We start from the raw sequence: 19289 nt of genomic DNA, 5'->3' as shown, positions 1-19289 counted from the left end.
ACTGGTGTTGTCTGGTGACTGGGTGGGTTAAAATGTCTTGGATAGTGCTGGTTCTGGACAGAGGAAGCATTGACGGTGGACATAGTCCAGGGTTAGCCACAGCGGTACATTGTTTTGCATGGAAATTTGGCATTTTTAATTTTAGGCCTTAAATCTGTCCAAACAAGTCCAGTAGACATCGCAGGTATGGTAACGTTTAAAACACAAAATCACAAAAATTTAAATATAACAAATAACTATAAATAGTTATAACAAATATAATAATAACATTTAATCAATAATGTAATCAAATCAAAAACACTGAACATTGCTCAGTTGCAGAATTATGCCGCGTACACACGATCGGTTTGTCTGATGAAAACGGTCTGATGGACGATTTTCATTAGACTAACCGATCTTGTGTGGGCCCCATCGTTTTTTTTATCCATCGGTTAAAAAACTAGGAACTTGTTTTAAAATTATCTGATGGTTAACTAACCGATAGGAAAAAAACGATTGTCTGTAGGCACGTCCATCGGTTAAAAATCCATGCATGCTCAGACGAAATTAGGGGACGGGAGCGCTCGTTCTGGTAAAACTAGTGTTCGTTATGGAGATAGCACATTCATCACGCTGTAACAGACAGAAAAGCGCAAATCGTCTTTTACTAACACAAAATCAGCTAAAGCAGCCCCAAGGGTGGCGCCATTGGATTTGAACTTCCCCTTTATAGTGCCGTTGTACGTGGTTTACGTGACCGCGTTCTGACACGATCGTTTTTTTAACCAATGGTGTGTAGGCACGACTGATCATCAGTCAGCTTCATCGAAAAATCCATCAGTCCGTTTTCATCGGATGGACCAATCGTGTGTACATGGCATTATAGCTGTCATTACTTTTAGTGTTTTAGTGTAGCTGCAATTTTTTGTTGTCTCACATGTTTTTACACAAATGTTCTGTTGTGTGATTGCCAGCTGCTTCTTTTTTTGATTCATGATTACTTTTCACCTATGCAGTTACTACATTTTCTTTTCTACACTTTACATTTTAGTAAACTTATAAATTACCATTTTGACTGTGTTTTATCAGTTCATTATTGCACCAGGCAAAGTTCATAGTCTAGGATAGATAGGATAGATAGTTTGACCACTGTGTGTTTTTTTTTCAAAATGAGATACATGGACTTTAAGAATCTCTAAGAAGATGAAAGGTACAAGGCCACAAATGTGTTGCAGGAAAAGGGTATAATGTGCAGTGGAATATTCTATGACACAGATCATGTCTTAATTCAGGAAAATAAAATGGTTTCTTAATGGATCAATTTTTTAGAGCTGTAGGACTGTTACAGGTACTAACTTTGTCTCTAATCTCCATAGTATTCTCTTTCAAACATTGCACAGTTTGGTGAACAAATAAAAAATGATCTGTTAGTTTAAGTTTTGGCTTCCAGGGGATATGGAAGAAGGTCTGCAAAACTGCAAGCCTCTCTTTTTGTAAAAATAAGCAGTTATCATGCACCAGGTAATCCTTCACAGGATGGAGGCATGGAAAGAACCAGATAAATAACTTCTGACTGCACTTGATTGATCACCTCCTTATTGCAGAAAAACTGCATAATATAAGATTGCAAAACACGATCTCTTCACAAACGGGAAACAAATGAAGAATGGAATAAAGACAATATATTTGTTTCAATTTTCAGGCTGTTTACTGCAAGCAAATGTTTTTTCTTTACCTAAGATTTTACAATACATAAAAGGTTGCTTTAAAAAAAAAGTTCAATTGTATCTATAAAAAGAAGATTAACAAAGTGGTACATAACTAACACCCCCTCTCCCCTTTCCCTGTCACCTCTGATTTAGGCTTGGTTCATATCTATGCAGTTTGCCTTTAAACTGTTTCTGCAGTGCTTCTGAGGTTCCTTTTTTAGTTTTTTTTTCACGCGTTTTTTTGTCAAAATTTTCATATGTTTTTTAACGCTTTTTTTGGCCAATTTGTTATTGGGCGTATATAAATAAAATGCACGAGAGCTGCGTGGCACATTGGACGCCCTCCCTCTTTCCTCCCATCCACCTTTGGTTAATGGGGAGGACTGGGCGAGCCAGTCCCACTGCACACCAGCACCACGCCTCCCCACGCCATGCACGTGGTGCCCTCTCTGGGCGTCCTGTTGTTGGTGTGAGTGGGATTGAAGCACATGGGTAGATGCGTCTAACTGTTGTGGATGGCTTCAGTCACTTTGGCAGGAGGGCCTCCCGTTTCTGTTGTGCCAGTGTGACATTGGGAGGAGCCTGTTTGGTCATGCTGAGCACATAAACATCCCCACTTTACTCTGCTAGCTCTCTTGGCAGCACCTCCAGCAGCATACTGCATCTGTGGAACATGTTTCTCTGTCACAGTTTTAGGTAATCACCTGGCTGAGCTTTCTGCCTATACTTTTCTTTTCAGTGTTTGATTGAAGACAGCATTGGCCGGCTTTCATAATTTTTCTTATATCCTCTGCACTCTTATTTTCATTCTGAGCAGATATGTTTTTTTTTCATTATTTCCACACTTCATTTGTATCTTGGTGTTGGGCTCCAGTCACTTTTCAATACTTTTTAACCATATTATATATCTTTATGTATTTTCAGTCTACCTGACTTACTTACTTTTACAGCATTGGTCACTTGTTTGCTCTTTTCTGGGGATCATGATGTGTGCCTTCCTGCGGGCCCCTTCCTCAGCTCCCAGGATGAACATTTTAAGCATCCACCAGTTTTCATGTTCATATGGTTTAGACTTAGTGGCCCGGATTCAGAAAGGAGATACGACGGCGTATCTCCGGATACGCCGTCGTAACTCTGAGTTGTGTTGTCGTATCTATGCGACTGATTCATAGAATCAGTTACGCATAGATTTCCCTAAGATCCGACCGGCGTAAGTGTCTTACACCGTCGTATCTTAGGCTGCATATTTACGCTGGCCGCTAGGTGGCGCTTTTGTATATTTACGCAATGAATATGCTAATTAGGTAGATACGCCGATTCAGAAACGTACGTCCGCCCGGCGCATTTTTTTACGTCGTTTACATTCGGGTTTTTCCGGCGTAAAGTTACCCCTGCTATATGAGGGTTCCCTATATTAAGTATGGACGTCGTTCCCGCGTCGAGTTTTGAAAATTGTACATCGTTTGCGCAAGTCGTTCGCGAATAGGGCTGTACATAAGTTACGTTCACGTCTAAAGAAATGACGATTTGTGGCGTAATTTCAAGCATGCGCACTGGGATTCTTTCACGAACGGCGCATGCGCCGTTCGTAAAAAACGTAAAATACGCGGGGTCACCATTAATTTTAATAAAACACGCCCACATCATCCCCATTTAAATTAGGCGGGCTTACGCCGGACCACAGACATACGGAACTTGCGCCCTATTTTCTGGTGGCGTAACGTATCTGAGATACATTACGCCTGCCAAAAGATACACCAATGTATCTGAATCCGGGCCAATGTAAGTACTTAGTGGGCCGAGTTCATTTCTCCCCTCCTTTACATATATACAGGGTTATTTATGAAAGGCAAATTCCCTTTGCAATACAAGTGCATTGGATGTGCAGTAGAAAGTGCACTTGGAAGTGCAGTCTCTGTAGATTACTGTAGATCTAAGCGGAAGATCTGAAATGAGGGGAAGTTCTGCTGATTTTATCATCCAATCATGTGCAAGCTGAAATGCTGTTTTTTATTTTCCTTGCATGTCCCCCTCAGATCTACAGTGACTGCACTTCCAAATGCACTTTCAAGTGCACTTGTAGTGCAAAGTAGATTTGCCTTTCGTAAATAACCCCCTTGTCTCCCTCGTGTTTGGGTGTAACATTGGACCATATCATTTTATTTATGATTTTTTACAGACCTTGGTGCACTTGCCCTTGGTGTACTTGCACCATTTTCTTTTTAGATAGTTTTAATTCATTCACTCCCAAGTTACGATGTTGCTTTTCAAGCAATTCTTTTTAATGGACAACTGTCAACACCTCAATAAGTAATCTCTAAGTTGCTATGATTGTTTTTATGAATATATGGTTAAGAATATGTGCCTGATATGCTTGTTTACCATACATATACTAATTTTTTTATGTATTGAATAAGACATGTCTTCTTACCTTGACTTATCGTTTAGCCATGCTAGACCTCATTTAAAGTCCCAAACGCTCTTTTTTTTTTCATATAGATTTAGGGATGACGATGTGTGATCCCACACACCTCATTACAGGGTATTAGGGTTGGGGAAGGAATCCACAAGGTTTCTGCTTATGCGGATGATATGCTTTTTTCAGTAACCGAGCCTCATATTTCTCTCCCTACTTTGCTGAGTGAGATTGAGAAATATGGCACTCTCTCTAATTTAAAAATAAATCAGACTAAATCAGAGGCCATGAGCATGTCACTATCCCCTCTTTCCCGGGATTCCATTCGGGCGAATTTTTGTTTTAAATGGAGTCCAATGCTTAGATACTTGGGCACAAATATTCCATCAAAAGAAAAGGACATTTTTAAAATGAATTTTTTACCAATGTATATTCTATTACGAGCCCTACTTGACAAATGGCGACTTGGTTCCCATTCTTGGTTTGGCCGCATTAGTATAATCAAAATGTCCGTTCTTCCGAAAATTTTGTATTTACTTCAGGCGCTACCAATTAAGATTCCAGTGACTTTTTTGCGTCAGATACGTAGTTTATTTATGAATTTTATCTGGGCCGGGAAACGTCCTAGGATTAAAAGAGATCTGTTGAATATGCCTAAGAATCTTGGTGGAATGGGGGTCCCAGATATATTTAAGTATTATTATGCAGTACATCTATCTAGATTAGTGGACTGGTGTAAACATGTTAGATCTAAGAGGTGGGTTGACATAGAACAACAGCTGAGTACAGTTCATTTAGGTAGAGCACCTTGGTGCTATACAGTATTACCGGCTCCTCTTAAAAATCACCCTATAATTGGCACAACACTAAAAATTACTGCACGTATATGTCAAAACGGGAACTTTTCCACAGTGCGATCACCTTTGTTTCCCATATTGGGGAACCCAAGTTTTAGTCCTATTAACCTGCCTGGCGGTCTTCCCGTGTCTGACACGGGGTTAGATTTTCCTGCTGCGAGCGGTAACCCCGTGTCAGCCACGGGCTTGCCTCGCTAGATCCACAGGCACAAGTTACTTACCTTGTCCCTGGATCCAGCGATGCCACCGCGCTGTGTGAGCGAGCGGGACCTCGCTCGATTCACACAGTGCCTCCGTGTGACGCCGATCTCCGTTCCCTGCGACGTTACGACGCACGGGAGCGGAGAACGGCGCCAAATTCAAAAAAGTAAACAAACACCTTACATACAGTATACTGTAATCTTATAGATTACAGTACTGTATGTAAAAAAAACACACCCCCCCTGTCCCTAGTGGTCTGTCCTGTGTCATGCATGTCATTTTATATAATAAAAACGTTTCTTTCTCCCTGCAAACTGTAGATTGTCCATAGCAACCAAAAGTGTCCCTTTATGTCAAAAATAGTTTTAGATCAGCTAAAAAACAGCGATAATAAATTATAATCACTTGCAGAATTGTGCGATAGCGATTTGTGGGGAAATTCGTCATAAAAAAAAAAAAATAATGACAGCAACAATTCTGCAACTGAGCAAATTTCAGTGATTTTGATTTGATTACATTATTGAATAATTTTTATTATAATTATATTATTATTTGTTATAATTATTTATAATTATTTATTATATTATAATTTATAATTTTGTTTTTAAAAAAATGTCATACCCGGGATGCCTATTAGAAGCTTGTTTGGTCAGATTTAAGTGAGTTATTTCTAAAAATTACAGACCTACAATATAAAACGCCAAATTTCCTTGCAAATAATGGTACCGCTTTTAGCATGTTTTTTCTGACAGAATCATACCGCCAGGGAGGTTAATAGAGAAAGGAGTATATCAGGCCTCACATTTTATTATATCAGAAAACTGGCCATCGATTAAAACATTAATACAAATAGGAGGTCCTTTTGAAGTCAATATCTGACAGGCGTTGCAATTAAGTCATTTTTTTAGATCATTAGGCCCGGGAAGTAATTTTCATTGTCAGTTAACAATCTTTGAGTCGTACTGTAATGATTTAGAACCACTAGCCCGAGGGATCTCTAAAATGTATGGACTATTAAATAAATTTAGGGAGGATCAGGAGATACCAGACCTTAACAAATGGGAGAAGGACCTAGATAGGACCTTCTCTTCATTACAACGTAAACAGATTATCTTTTTGACTCTAAACTCTTCAATCTGTACACGAATTCAAGAATTAAACTATAAAATCTTGATGCAGTGGTACCATACTCCAGTACGACTCAAAAAATTCTGCAATGAAAATTCTGACAGATGTTGGAGATGTGGAGAAGAAAGCGGGACATTGATTCATATATTTTGGTTTTGTAAAAAAATAAGAGTTTATTGGTTGTCAATTATGAGAATCTTGCAAAAAATTTCTGAGTTAAAAATACCCAATGATCCCGCTTTTTTCCTACTTCACCTATCTGAGATCCCAGTTCAGACTTATCGGAACTCAGTACTGTGCCATTTGGTGAATGCAGCTAAAGCAGGTATACCCTTACGGTGGAGGGATACTACGTCACCAACAGTTTTAGAGTGGATAAATAGAGTTAGAGATATAGAAGCTATGGAAGACCTAGTTCTCTCAGCTAAGGGTAAAAATAAACTATACAAAGAAACGTGGAAGAGCTGGAATTAGTTTAAAAATTCAGATGAGGGGAAAAGATTAATGACTGAACCTGATAAATGAAGAATCGGATACGCACAGGGAATTATAATGTAAAATATAATATGATGGATAAACCGACTTTCCTGTTATGAATTGTGGTTTAAGGGAGGGAGAGGATGGGGTTCCCCTTCTCTCTCCCCCTCTTTTATCTTTTTTTCTTTTTTTTCTCTTCTTTTTTTTTTTCTCTCGTCTTTTGAGGGGGGGGAGCTGGGAATGGGCAGATGCATCACTTGTCTCTCTGTGAGATAGAGTGATGACCAAGAAAAGGGTTAGAGTGGGAAGATTTAGTGAGGGAGTTTATGGGAGGGTCCAGAGCGAATATGTATGTATTTTTTTTTGTCAAGAGGATTGTATTCATGTTTGTTTTTGGCAGAGTATTTGCCCTGTGCCTTTCCATATGCTGTTTTATGTAAAGAAAAGAAAAAAACAAATAAACATATAAAGTACAAAAAAGAAAACAATAACTTGCATTTTCAGGATGGAAGCAGATGCTTACTAAATAGATGACGTATGTCTTATACTGATAAGGGAAGTCACTCATATGCCCCCACTTTATCGACATTACAAACTGCATAAATACTGTACTTTTTGTTCAAATAAACCAGACATCAATTGATACATGAAGCAAACTGTTCTCTGTGTGTATCGATTTGTCTCTCAGATCTGATGGGTCACTGAAGTGTTATTTTGCATTACCTAAGAATACACCTGGGTGGTTATTAGACATGTGCATTTATGTTATTTTCTTTTTTTTTTTTTTTTTTTTCGTAAATTCGGGAAATTCGAAAAATTATTTTTTTTCGTTTTTGTTTCATTCGTTTTTTTTTTTTCGGAAATTCTGAAATTTAAAAAAAAAAAAAAATTGTGTTTTATTCGTTTTTTTGTCTTTTTCGGAAATTCGTAAATTCGGGAAATTTTCGGATTTCCGAAAAAGCAAAAAACTAAAAAAACAAATGAAACAAAAAAAACGAATGAAACGAAAAAAAAAGAATTTTTGGAAATTCGGAAATGTATGAATTTTCGAAATTTCGAATTTTTGAAATTTCGAATTTTTGACATTTCGAATTTTTCAATTTTCGAAATTCGAAATTTCGAAAATTGAAAAATTTGAAATTCATTCGAAAAATCGTAATTATGAAAATTCGGAAATTTTCGATTTTTTAAATTTTCGAATGTCGAATTTTTCAATTTTCGAATTTTCGTATTTCCGAATTTCGAAATTCGGAAATACGAAAATTGAAAAATTCGAAAATTGAAAAATTCCAAATTCGAAATTTGATAAATTCGAAATTTGAAAAATTCGAAATCTGAAAAATTCGAAATCTGAAAAATTCGAAATTGGAAAAGTGAAAAATTTGAAAATTCGAAATTGGAAAAGTGAAAAATTAGAAAATTAGAAAATTGAAAAATTCGAAATTTGAAAATTTAAAAAATCGAAGTTCGAAAATTGAAAAATGTTTCAAATTTCGAATTTTTAAATTTTCGTAAATTTCGTAAAATTTGAAATTTGAAAAATTCCAAATCTGAAAAATTCCAAATCTGAAAAATTCCAAATTAAAAAAATTACAAATCTGAACAATTCCAAATTGGAAAAGTGAAAAATTCGAAAATTAAAAAAATTCGAAATTTGAAAAATTGAAAAATTCGAAAAATTGAAAAATTCGAAAATTTAAAAATTTGAAAATTGAAAAATGCGAAAATTGAAAAATTCGTAAATTCGAATTTTCGGAAATACGAAAATTCGTAAATTCTAAATTTTCAGAAGTCCGAAAATTCGTAAATACAAAATTCGTAAATCCGAAAATTCGTAATTAACGAATTTTCGTAAAAAAACGAATTAGAAACAAAACAAATTGCACATGTCTAGTGGTTATATTACATATCCTCATCAATAACCAGCCAAGCTTTCAGATTAACAGTGCTGTTCCCATTCCTTGCAAATAGATGCTCATTCTATTAGTTAGTAATTGTGCCCATCATATTTATGGACCAGAGGCAGGACATATCTGGTTGGACACCAAGGCCTGGATTCACGTAGCACTTACGCTGGCGTATCTCGAGATACGCCGCGTAAGTGTCAATGTGCGCCGTTGTATCTCTGCGCCGTACCCATAGAACTAGATACGCCTGAATATAGGCTTCCTCCGACCGACGTAACTTTCCTACACTGGCGTATCGTGGGCGCATATTTACGCTGGACGCATCTGGCGCTCCCATTGATTTCCTATTCAAATATGCAAATGAGGGAGATACGGCGATTCACGAACGTATGTGCGCCCGGCGCAGGCTACGCGCGGTGCGCGTAAGTTCAATGTCTGGCGTAAAGTTATTCCACATAAAGCAGGTGTAACTCAGCACCAGACCTGCACAGCACCGTTAAGGATGAGCAGAGCAACCACACTTGCAGGACAACACATCTGTATGCCAACATGCCAGGCATGGCCGCCATCAGGAATTATGGGGCCACTTACACAGCTTCAGGCATGGGCCTGGGGGGTACTGCCGCGAATTGAGAAAGACGAACTAAAGAAAAATATATAGAAAAAAAGGAACTAAAAAGGATTAAAAAAAGAAATTAAAAAATATCCAATTTTTTTTTTCCTAAAAAAAAAAAAAAAGGGGGGGGCTTGCCATCTGGGGTCCTTTGCTCACACACACCACATCCACTTCACATTGGATTAGCCCAAGTCCACCATGCAGGACTTGGGAGCAGCAACGCCACGCCAAGGCCCCAATGGTGTTACTGTCCATTCATACCACATTCATACGGTCATGGGGATAACCTCTCCCCGACGACCCAGGGTGACACGCCTTGCTGGCAGGAGTGTCACCCACACATTCACACACCAGTCACACTGTAGCCTGCACTCCTCACCGTGTGCATTCACTACAAAAGAAAAAAGCTCATAACCTGAGCAAATAATTAAAAAAAAAAAGCTCATAACCTGAGCAAAAAAAAAGGCACTCATTTGCCCTGTCGTGGGCCAGGCATGGTGCCACGGCTCCGGCTCCTCAGTTGCCTGGGGGGAGCCTTGGGTGGGGGGGTGGGGCATCTGGAGGAGAATCATCCCCAGGTCTGCCACTCCTGACAGGTGCTGGCTAGTGTTGAGCAGAATATGCCATATTCGATTTCGCGATATATCTCGAATATATATTCGAATATTCGAGATATATTCGCTAAATTCGAATATTCGTGATATTTTATCGAAAGTAAATAATTGCGATTTTTCGCTATTGCGAATGCGAAAATAATTGCGATTTTTTGATAACTGCGGTAGGAGCACTCTGATTGGCTCAGAATATTTGTGATATTTTATCGAAATATCGCAACATGCGAATGCGATATTTATTGCGCAATTTCGACAAATGCTGTAGGAGCACTCTGATTGGCTCAGAATATTCGTGATATTTTACAATACAAAATAATTGCGAATATTCGGCAAATGCGGAAGGAGCACTCTGATTGGCTCAGAATATTCTTGATATTTTACAATACAAAATAATTGCGAATATTCGGCAAATGCAGAAGGAGCACTCTGATTGGCTCAGAATATTCTTGATATTTTACAATACAAAATAATTGCGAATATTCGGCAAATGCGGAAGGAGCACTCTGATTGGCTCAGAATATTCGTGATATTTTACAATAGAAAATAAAAAGTGTTTTGCATTGGTGGTGATTCTTTACTCTATCCATCTGTCACAGCCATTTGTCAATCAAACACCTTGAAGATTGAACACGTTCATGCTGCATGCTTTGGACTTTTTTTCACTTCACATATCAGACATTTTTATGAAAGATTATTTTTCTATTATTGGGACTATATTTCTTTATATATTTGTTTCACTGTGTATTTCACAAGTTATTTGCGCTTGCTTATTTTATAATTTGCCCACATGTCTTGTCACTAGACATATTTTTTATTCTTGTAGAGCGACTCCATTTTCTGTCTTGTATTAATTTATGTTGTATAACATTTTTGAGTTGCTGCTGTATTCTCCCCTTTTTTAAGGTATGTGCAATTTTTTCCTTCTTACAAAAAATAATAATATCAAACATACAAATATTCATAACATACACATACACAAAGCCCCCCCCTTTTGCATCAGAGACAATCAGAGTTCTCCTACCACAGTTATCGAAAATTCGCAATCATTTTCGCATTCGCAATAGCGAAAAATCGCAATTTTTTTTTTTTCAATTTGGCAACATAAAAGGATCGCCTCAGCTTAGCTACTCGGCCCAGGGTCCCTAATCATACCAGCAATGCTTTTAGACGTCGATAGGATGTGATCTGTTTTAAAAATCAAATTGAAAAAATGCGAATATTCGGAATTGCGAATATTCACCGCGAAATTCGAAATATAGCGCGATTTCTCGAATATGCTATATTCGAGTCGAATATTCGCAATGCGAATATTCGTGAGCAACACTAGTGCTGGCTGCCTGCCCTCCAATGCCAGGGCAATGCGGGTGAGAACCGCATTAGTCTGCGCCTGCATTCGCAGCTGGCGGGTGGTGGTGTGCCGCTGGTGGCGCCTTGTCTGCCTCCCCTCCGCCTCGATGGCAACAGTATTGGCCTGTACCGCCACTGCCAGGCTCTTTACCTCTGCCACCAGGCCTGCTGTTGTGGCCTGCAGCTCCCCAATGCAGGTGACCACAGCAGCACAGTTACCACTGACATCCTGCAGGCTGTCATTTATCTGGGCCGAGGAGGCCAGGCTGTCTGCCACCCGGCGCAGGTCCCCGGCTAAAGCACCCATATGGTGGGTCTGGCGGGCCTGGTCCCTCGCTAAATTTTCCTGGAGGGATTCAGGAACACCCCTTGTCTTCCGTGTCACCTTCCTGGGGGCAGAAGAGGTTTGGGGCCGTCTGTACGGGGAGGCCCTTGAGGGGCTTCCCCTGCTGGGGGCTAACCCTGAGGGTCTTCCCCTGCTGGGTGGGAGGTCTGAGAGGGCCCGGGCAAAAGGGAAGACTCCTCAAAGCAGAGGCAAACCTCCTGATCCATATCCACCGTCTCCTCCTCAACCACCTCTAGAGGAGAGGTGTGGGCACTCCCCTCCACCGCTGTCTCTTGGCTTCCCAGGGGGTCAGGCTGAGCCAGATGTTCCGGGGATGGCGTGGGACGGCCACCGGTAGCAGATGGCCCCGCTCCCTCCAGCACATCTGTGGATGACACAAAGCATTCACATGTTGGTGGACCCACACACTTGTCACATGTTCCCTTCCATCCCCTCACATGCTACACACCGGATAGGGGATAAAAAACACTTACCTGTCCTCGAGGCCTGATCAATCGAGTCAAAGCCCTCCAACTGCTCCCTCTCCAGACACCTGGCGACCATCTCATCTTCCGGGGTCAACCGCACATCAGATGGTGCCCCTCTGGTGCCTTCTGATGGCGGACACTTTATCCCGGACATGCCGACGCAAATCGCTGATTTTTTTGTTAATGTCCTTAGAGGTCCAGGACTCATTACCAAGGGCATTAACATCAATGGTGATCTGCTCCAGGATTTCTTGCTTCTTGGCCCTGCTGGTATGGCAACTCTTGGCGCCATGGAGAAAAACATCATATTTCTCTATGGCCGAGATGAGGACAGCCTTCTCATCTGGGGAGAAATTTTTCTTCCTCCCGTCCCTCTCAGACTCAACATCAGCCATTACAAAAACTAAAGTACCTTGCTTCAGGGGGGGGAAACAAGCAGGATGTACTTTTGCGCCGGACGGGCGTATGGCGGGGCGTATTTATGCCCTCGGCGTAAGCTGGTGGGCCGGCGTATCCCAGGAAGTTGCGCCGGCGTAGTTGTGAGCATGCGCACAGGGGAGCGATCATACGTCCACGTCACTACGCATGCTCCGTTCATGATACGCCGGGCGTAAAACACTGCTCCACGCTCGGACCATCATTTGCATAAGGTCACACCCACTTACACTTACGCTGGCTTACGCCTACGAAATTACTTTACGCCGGCGCAACGTTGGGAGCATTTCCTTTGTGAATACTGTGCTCGCCGCTCTGCACAGCGTCGGCGTATCGTATATTCGATACGCTACGCCCGCATAAAGATGCGCCAAGGTATGTAAATCTGGGCCCAAGAGTTTTCCCACCAACCAGGAAGCTGGTTGAGACAAATATAATTAAGACAGGTAGGAAAAAAAATTATATTGTTACATGCATTACATACAGTTACCGGAAAATTATATTTTATGATGTTGGTGATTTAAAAAGATGGTTGCTGATTTCTTGTCATTGGTTGTTGCACCAAACATGTAGTAACAGCTCCCTATACTTTACTGGTAAATAACACCAATGTCCTAAAGTCATAACAGTACCATTAATTGTGTTAGCCCTTTTTTGATATCTCTTGCTACAGAATGGAAAGACAATAAGTGCATGTACTGTATTGGTAATCATAACCAGTATTTTATTACATAGTTTTTCAGGATAAAAAATCAAACCACTTGAAAACACAATATAGAGGAAAACAGGCAGACAGTTTAGCACTATATCTAATTTTTAATATTGACCTCCAGGCTTAATCTTCTGTAAAATGTTTGGAGGAGATTAAAAAAATCCATCTGCAATCTATCACAAGAGAGCTGGTAATAGCCAAGAATATCCAAGTCTGTCTTGTGTGATGGATCCTGCCAGTACAGTATAAAATAGTCCTAACCGTTCATAACCTCGAGAGCACCTCTTTTTCTATACAAACTGAAATTGCATGTAGCAAATCACATGTGTTAGTCTGTACCAAACTGCAACACAAACACTGGCCCTGTATACAGTTAACCACTTGCTTACTGGGCACATAAACCCCCTTTGTTCCCAGGCGAAATTTCAGCTTCCGGCACTGCGTCGCTTTAAATGACAATTGCGCGGTCGTGCGACGTGGCTCCCGAACAAAATTGGCGTCCTTTTTTCCCCACAAATAGAGCTTTATTTTGGTGGTATTTGATCACCTCTGCGGTTTTTATTTTTTGCGCTATAAACAAAAAAAGAGCGACAATTTAAAAAAATATATATTTTTTTTTTACTTGTTGCTATAATAAATATCCCAATTTTTTTTAAAAAAAACATTTTTTTTTTCTCAGTTAAGGGCGATACGTATTTTTCGACGTATTTTTGTAAAAAAAAAAAAAAAAAGCAATAAGCGACTGGTTTGCGCAAAAGTTATAGTGCCTACGAAATGGGGGATAGATTTATGTTTTTTTTTTTACTGGTAATGGCGGCGATTTGCGATTTTTTTTGTCAGGGCTGCGATATTGCGACGGACGTATCGGACACTTTTGACACAATTTTGGGACCATTCACATTTATACAGCGATCAGTGCTATAAAAATGCACTAATTACTGTATAAATGTGACTGGCAGTGAAGGGGTTAACACTAGGGGGTGAGGAAGGGGTTAAATGTATTCCCTCATTGTGTTCTTACTGTGTGGGGGGAGGGGACTGACTGGGGGAGGTGACCCATGCTGTGTCCCTGTGTAAAGGGACACAGATCGGTCTCCTCTCTCCCTCACAGCACGTGGAGCTCTGTGTTTACACACAGAGCTCCACGTCCTGCTGTGTTACCGGCTGTTTCCCGACGATCGCGAGTGCCTGGCGGACATCGCGGCCGCCAGGCACTCGCATCGGCTCCCGAGCGGTGCGCCGGGCATGTTGTTTCCCCGCTGCGCGCCCCCAGCGGCGCGCACAGGGAACAACAACAGCAGGACATCTATGGACGTCCACCCGGCACTTAAGAGCCGCGCTGTGGACGTCTTTCGACCATAGCGCGGATCTCAAGTGGTTAAAGTAAAAAAAAAAAAAAAACTATCACTGTTCCTGCATCAGCTAAGAAAGCAGAGGAAATACATGTATATCTGCAAAACAGCTGACAATCTGCGCAATTAGTAAATCCTGAGTGCTTCAGTTTGCCGGCTGAAATAAAGGGAATATAAAGACAGACTGAAAGTAATGATATATATTAATATTTTAGTATTAACACATGTATTGGTATACAGTGCTATAGTTTAGGAGCCACTGGTAGATTTGGGTCCTCTGCTCTTGTCCAGCCCTATGTGAGGCCTGAACCTCAATGACACCAAATGTCAGCAATTGCATTGTTTACATTCTGTTGTCATCTGGGCATCCTGCTGACAGCCGATCCTTAACCACTTAAAACCCAGACCTTTAGGCAGCTAAAGGACCCGGCCAGGTTTTGCGATTCGGCACTGCGTCGCTTTAACAGACAATTGCGCGGTCGTGCGACATGGCTCCCAAACAAAATTGGCGTCCTTTTTTTCTAACAAATAGAGCTTTCATTTGGTGGTAATTGATTACCTGTGCGGTTTTTATTTTTTGTGCTATAAACAAAAATAGAGCGACAATTTTGAAAAAAAAATATTTTTTTTACTTTTTGCTATAATAAATATCCCCCAAAAATATATAAAAAAACATTTTTTTTTCCTCAGTTTAGGCCGATACGTATTCTTCTACCTTTTTTTGGTAAAACAAATCGCAATAAGGGTTTATCGGTTGGTTTGCGCAAAATTTATAGCGTTTACAAAATAGGGGATAGTTTTATTGCATTTTTATAAATTATTTTTTTTACTACTAATTGCAGCGATCAGCGATTTTTTTTTCGTGACTGCAACATTATGGCGGACACTTCGGACAATTTTGACACATTTTTGGGACCATTGTCATTTTCACAGCAAAAAATGCATTTAAAATGCATTGTTTACTGTGAAAATGACAATTGCAGTTTGGGAGTTAACCACAAGAGGGCGCTGAAGGGGTTATGTATGACCTAATATGTGTTTCTAACTGTAAGGGGGTGTGGCTGTAGGTGTGACGTCATCGATTGTGTATCCCTATAAAAGGGATCACACGATCGATGACGCCGCAACAGTGAAAAACGGGGAAGCTGTGTTTACACACAGCTCTCCCCGTTCTTCAGCTCCGGGGACCGATCGCGGTCCCGCGGCCCTGGTCATGGAGCTTCGGACCGGTTCACGGGGGCGCACCGCGGGCACTAGCACAGGACGTACCTGTATGTGCATGTGCCCAGCCGTACCATTCTGCCAACGTAAATGTGCAGGAGGCTGTCCTTAAGTGGTTAAAGTGGACATTCAGTATTTTTTTTCAACTTTCCATCTATTAAATCTTCTGCCCTCGTTGTTTTCACTTTGGATAGTAAAAAAAAAAAAAAATCTGCCAGTAAATACCTTATACAGCCCACTTCCTGTTTCTTGTCTGGTAAAAAGCCTAGGCTTATGACATCATGCACAGCTCTCTCTCTCACTCTTGTGAAAGTTTGCCAAGAAGGGAGGGGGGATAAGTTATAAGAGGGCCAATGAAGTTTGAGTTGTGCCTCTGTGTGTCTGTGTAAATCCAGGAAGTGAACAGGCAGCTGCTTCAGCTGCCCACAGTTAATATGGTTGCAGCCAGACTTTTTTGAGATTTCTGCAGCATATTTGGCAAGTACAGAATAACAATATTTATAAAATAATATGCAAAGCGGTTGGAGGGAAGCTTTAGAATGACAAAGATGTTTTTATCACAAATTATATGAGCAGAATGCAGTTCCTCTTTAACAACCAGTTATTGTGATTTGTGAATATACAAAACAAATGTCAAAGATACAAAAAAAATTCTGAAATTAATTTTGTATCTTCAGCATACATTTTTTTTAATTCTTTAATGCTGTTCCAATCCAATCCACAAATATACAAAACGAATGCTGAAGATACAAAACAAAGTTCGGAATTCCTTTTGTATCTTCGGCATTCATTTTATATGTTTGGAATGACTTTACATGACAAGCGAGCACCCCCCCCGAACCAAACTAGGCCGCATGTCCTCAACATTTGGGGGGGTGCTTTGGGGCAGGGGGGCTCTCCCCCAGAAACACCTTGTCCCTATGTTAATGGGGACAAGGGCTTCTTCTTCCCAACCCTGGCCCGGTGGTTGTAATGCCCCGTACACACCATCACTTTATGTGATGAAAAAAAACGACACTTTCTGTGAAGTAAAAAATGACGTTTTTGAAACTTCAATTTTCAAAGACGAAGTTGCCTACACACCATCGTTTTCTCACAATGATCTTGCAAAGTAAGGTTACGTTCCACCACGTTTTACCATTGAAGCTTGCTTCATAAGTAGCTTCTGGGCATGCGTGGATGAAAAAACGTCTTAGAAAATGAAGTTTTTTGCTACACACGGTCAATTTCTGTGAAGTAAAAAGTGCACTTTTGAAAAACGACACATAAAATTGAAGCATGCTTCAATTTTTTTTGGTCGTTTTTTACAAGACATAAAACGACGTTTTCCCCCACACACAGTCAATTAAAGTGACGTTTTTAAAAACGTCATTTTTTTTCATCACATAAAGTGATGGTGTGTACGCGGCATTAGGGTCTGTAGGTGGGGGGCTTTTTGGAATCTAGAACAAGAAGCCCCATATCTAGTGGCAAAAAGAAAGAGACAGTTGTTGACAAGTCCTTTATTAAAAAAACAAAAACAATGTTCCCCAAAGTAAATCCAGTGTCAATCACGATGATACCCAACCACTGACCGATGACAGGTGACCCCATCCCTTTGTTTATTTACTGTTGGCACTGGGTACCAGAGCTGTCAGTCGGCAGATGCCTAGTGATGATAAACAAAGGGGCGTGGTCATCCACTGTCATCAGAGACTCCGCCCCTTAGTTTATTTGCCATGATGGAAACCCAACATGTCAGACATCAAGAGGCAATTAACATGTGTGGATCTTTTTTCTTTTGTTTTTTAATAATGGACTTTTAAAAAAATGTCAGCACAGAACATCTTGTGGGCTGCCTTTGTCTTTCTTTCTTGCAGTGGGCTGTTAAAGCAATTAGCTCCCAGATAGAGATCGGGAGACCTTAGGGTCCTCAGGTCTGGTATGGATATTAAGGGGAACCCCATGCCAATTTTTTTTTTAAATGGCGTGGGAGTCCCTCCAGAATCCATACCAGGCCATTCAGGTCTGGTATGGATATATTGGGGAACCCTGCGCCAAAATAAAAAAAATGGCGTAGGGGTCCACCCCAAAATACATAACAGACCCTAATCCATGCCGCAGTAAAAGGGGGTATTAGAGACAGCCCCCCACTGAACCGTACCAGGCCACATGCTCTCAAAATGTGGAGGGTGCTTTGGGTGCTTTGGAGATAAAACACACTTACCTGTCCTCAAGGGCGGCTCAACTGAGTCGTAGCCCAGCATTCCCTCCACTTGCTCCCTGGTAAGGCAGCGGGCAACAACCTCCTCCTCAGGTGTCAGACGGACCCTAGAGGGTGGTCCACCACCAGTGCCCCTGGCATGACTCGCCATAAGAGCCATCTTTTCCTTCACCCTCCGGCGAAGATCGTTGATCTTCTTAGCAATATGTTTGGGCCTCCTCACCTCATTGCCCACGGCATTGACCTGGTCCGTGATCCTCTGAAGGATCTCGTCCCTACTGCTCCTGCTGGTGTTCTTGCTACGGGCCCCATGGAGGCGATCATAGTACCTCTCCATGGCAGCAAGAATAATGCCTTTCTCCTCTTTTTTTTCGGGTCCCAGAACGCTGGGCAGACATGTCTACAATCAGAGCGCAAAAGTATAGCCACCAATCCACCAAACCAAAACAAACAGGTGTACTTTTGCACTCGACGGGCGCATGTCTGGGCGTATTTATGCCCTGGGCGTAAACAGTGGGCCGGCGTAACTCAGGAATAACGCCAGGCGTAGTTGTGAGCATGCACAGAGGGGCGCGGGACATGCGATCACATGACGGCGCATGCGCCATTCGTTCGGCCCTTCATTTGCATGGGGTCACGGTTCATTTAAATGGATCACGCCCACTTCCTTCCTACTTTGAATTACGCCGTCTTACGCAGACGAATTTATGCTGCGCCGGCGCAAAAATGAATGCTTCTGATTAGAGAATACGGAGCTTGCCTCTCTAAGTTACGTTGGCGTAACGCGTCTGAGATGCGCTACGCCGGCATAAAGATGTGCCGACCTACGAGAATCTGGGCCTATAACTTTTGCGCAAACCAATCAATATACGCTTATTGCAATTTTTTTACCAAACATATGTAGAAGAATACATATCGGTCTAAACTGTGGAAAAAAAAATATATTTTTGGGGGGGATATTTATTATAGCAAAAAGTAAAAAATATTGCTTTTTTTTCAAAATTTTCACACATTTTTGTTTATAGCGCAAAAAATAAAAACCACAGAAGTGATCAAATCAAAAAGGATGTCAATTTTATTTGGATACAATGTCGCACGACCATGCAATTGTCAGCTAAAGCAAAGCAGTGCTGAATTGCAAAAAATGCTCTGGTCAGGAAGGGGGTAAAATCTTCCGGGGCTGAAGTGGTTAAGATTATATGCAAATGTATGTATAGAAACACTTACCACTCTCACACTATCTGGGTGTGTGGAAGGAGATTCCTAAATTACTTTTGCCCCAATTCCTGTCAAAGTCCCTAC

Source organism: Rana temporaria, chromosome 9 (assembly GCF_905171775.1).
Source record: "Rana temporaria chromosome 9, aRanTem1.1, whole genome shotgun sequence".
Taxonomy (NCBI): Eukaryota; Metazoa; Chordata; class Amphibia; order Anura; family Ranidae; genus Rana; species Rana temporaria.
This window is presented reverse-complemented; position numbering follows the sequence as displayed.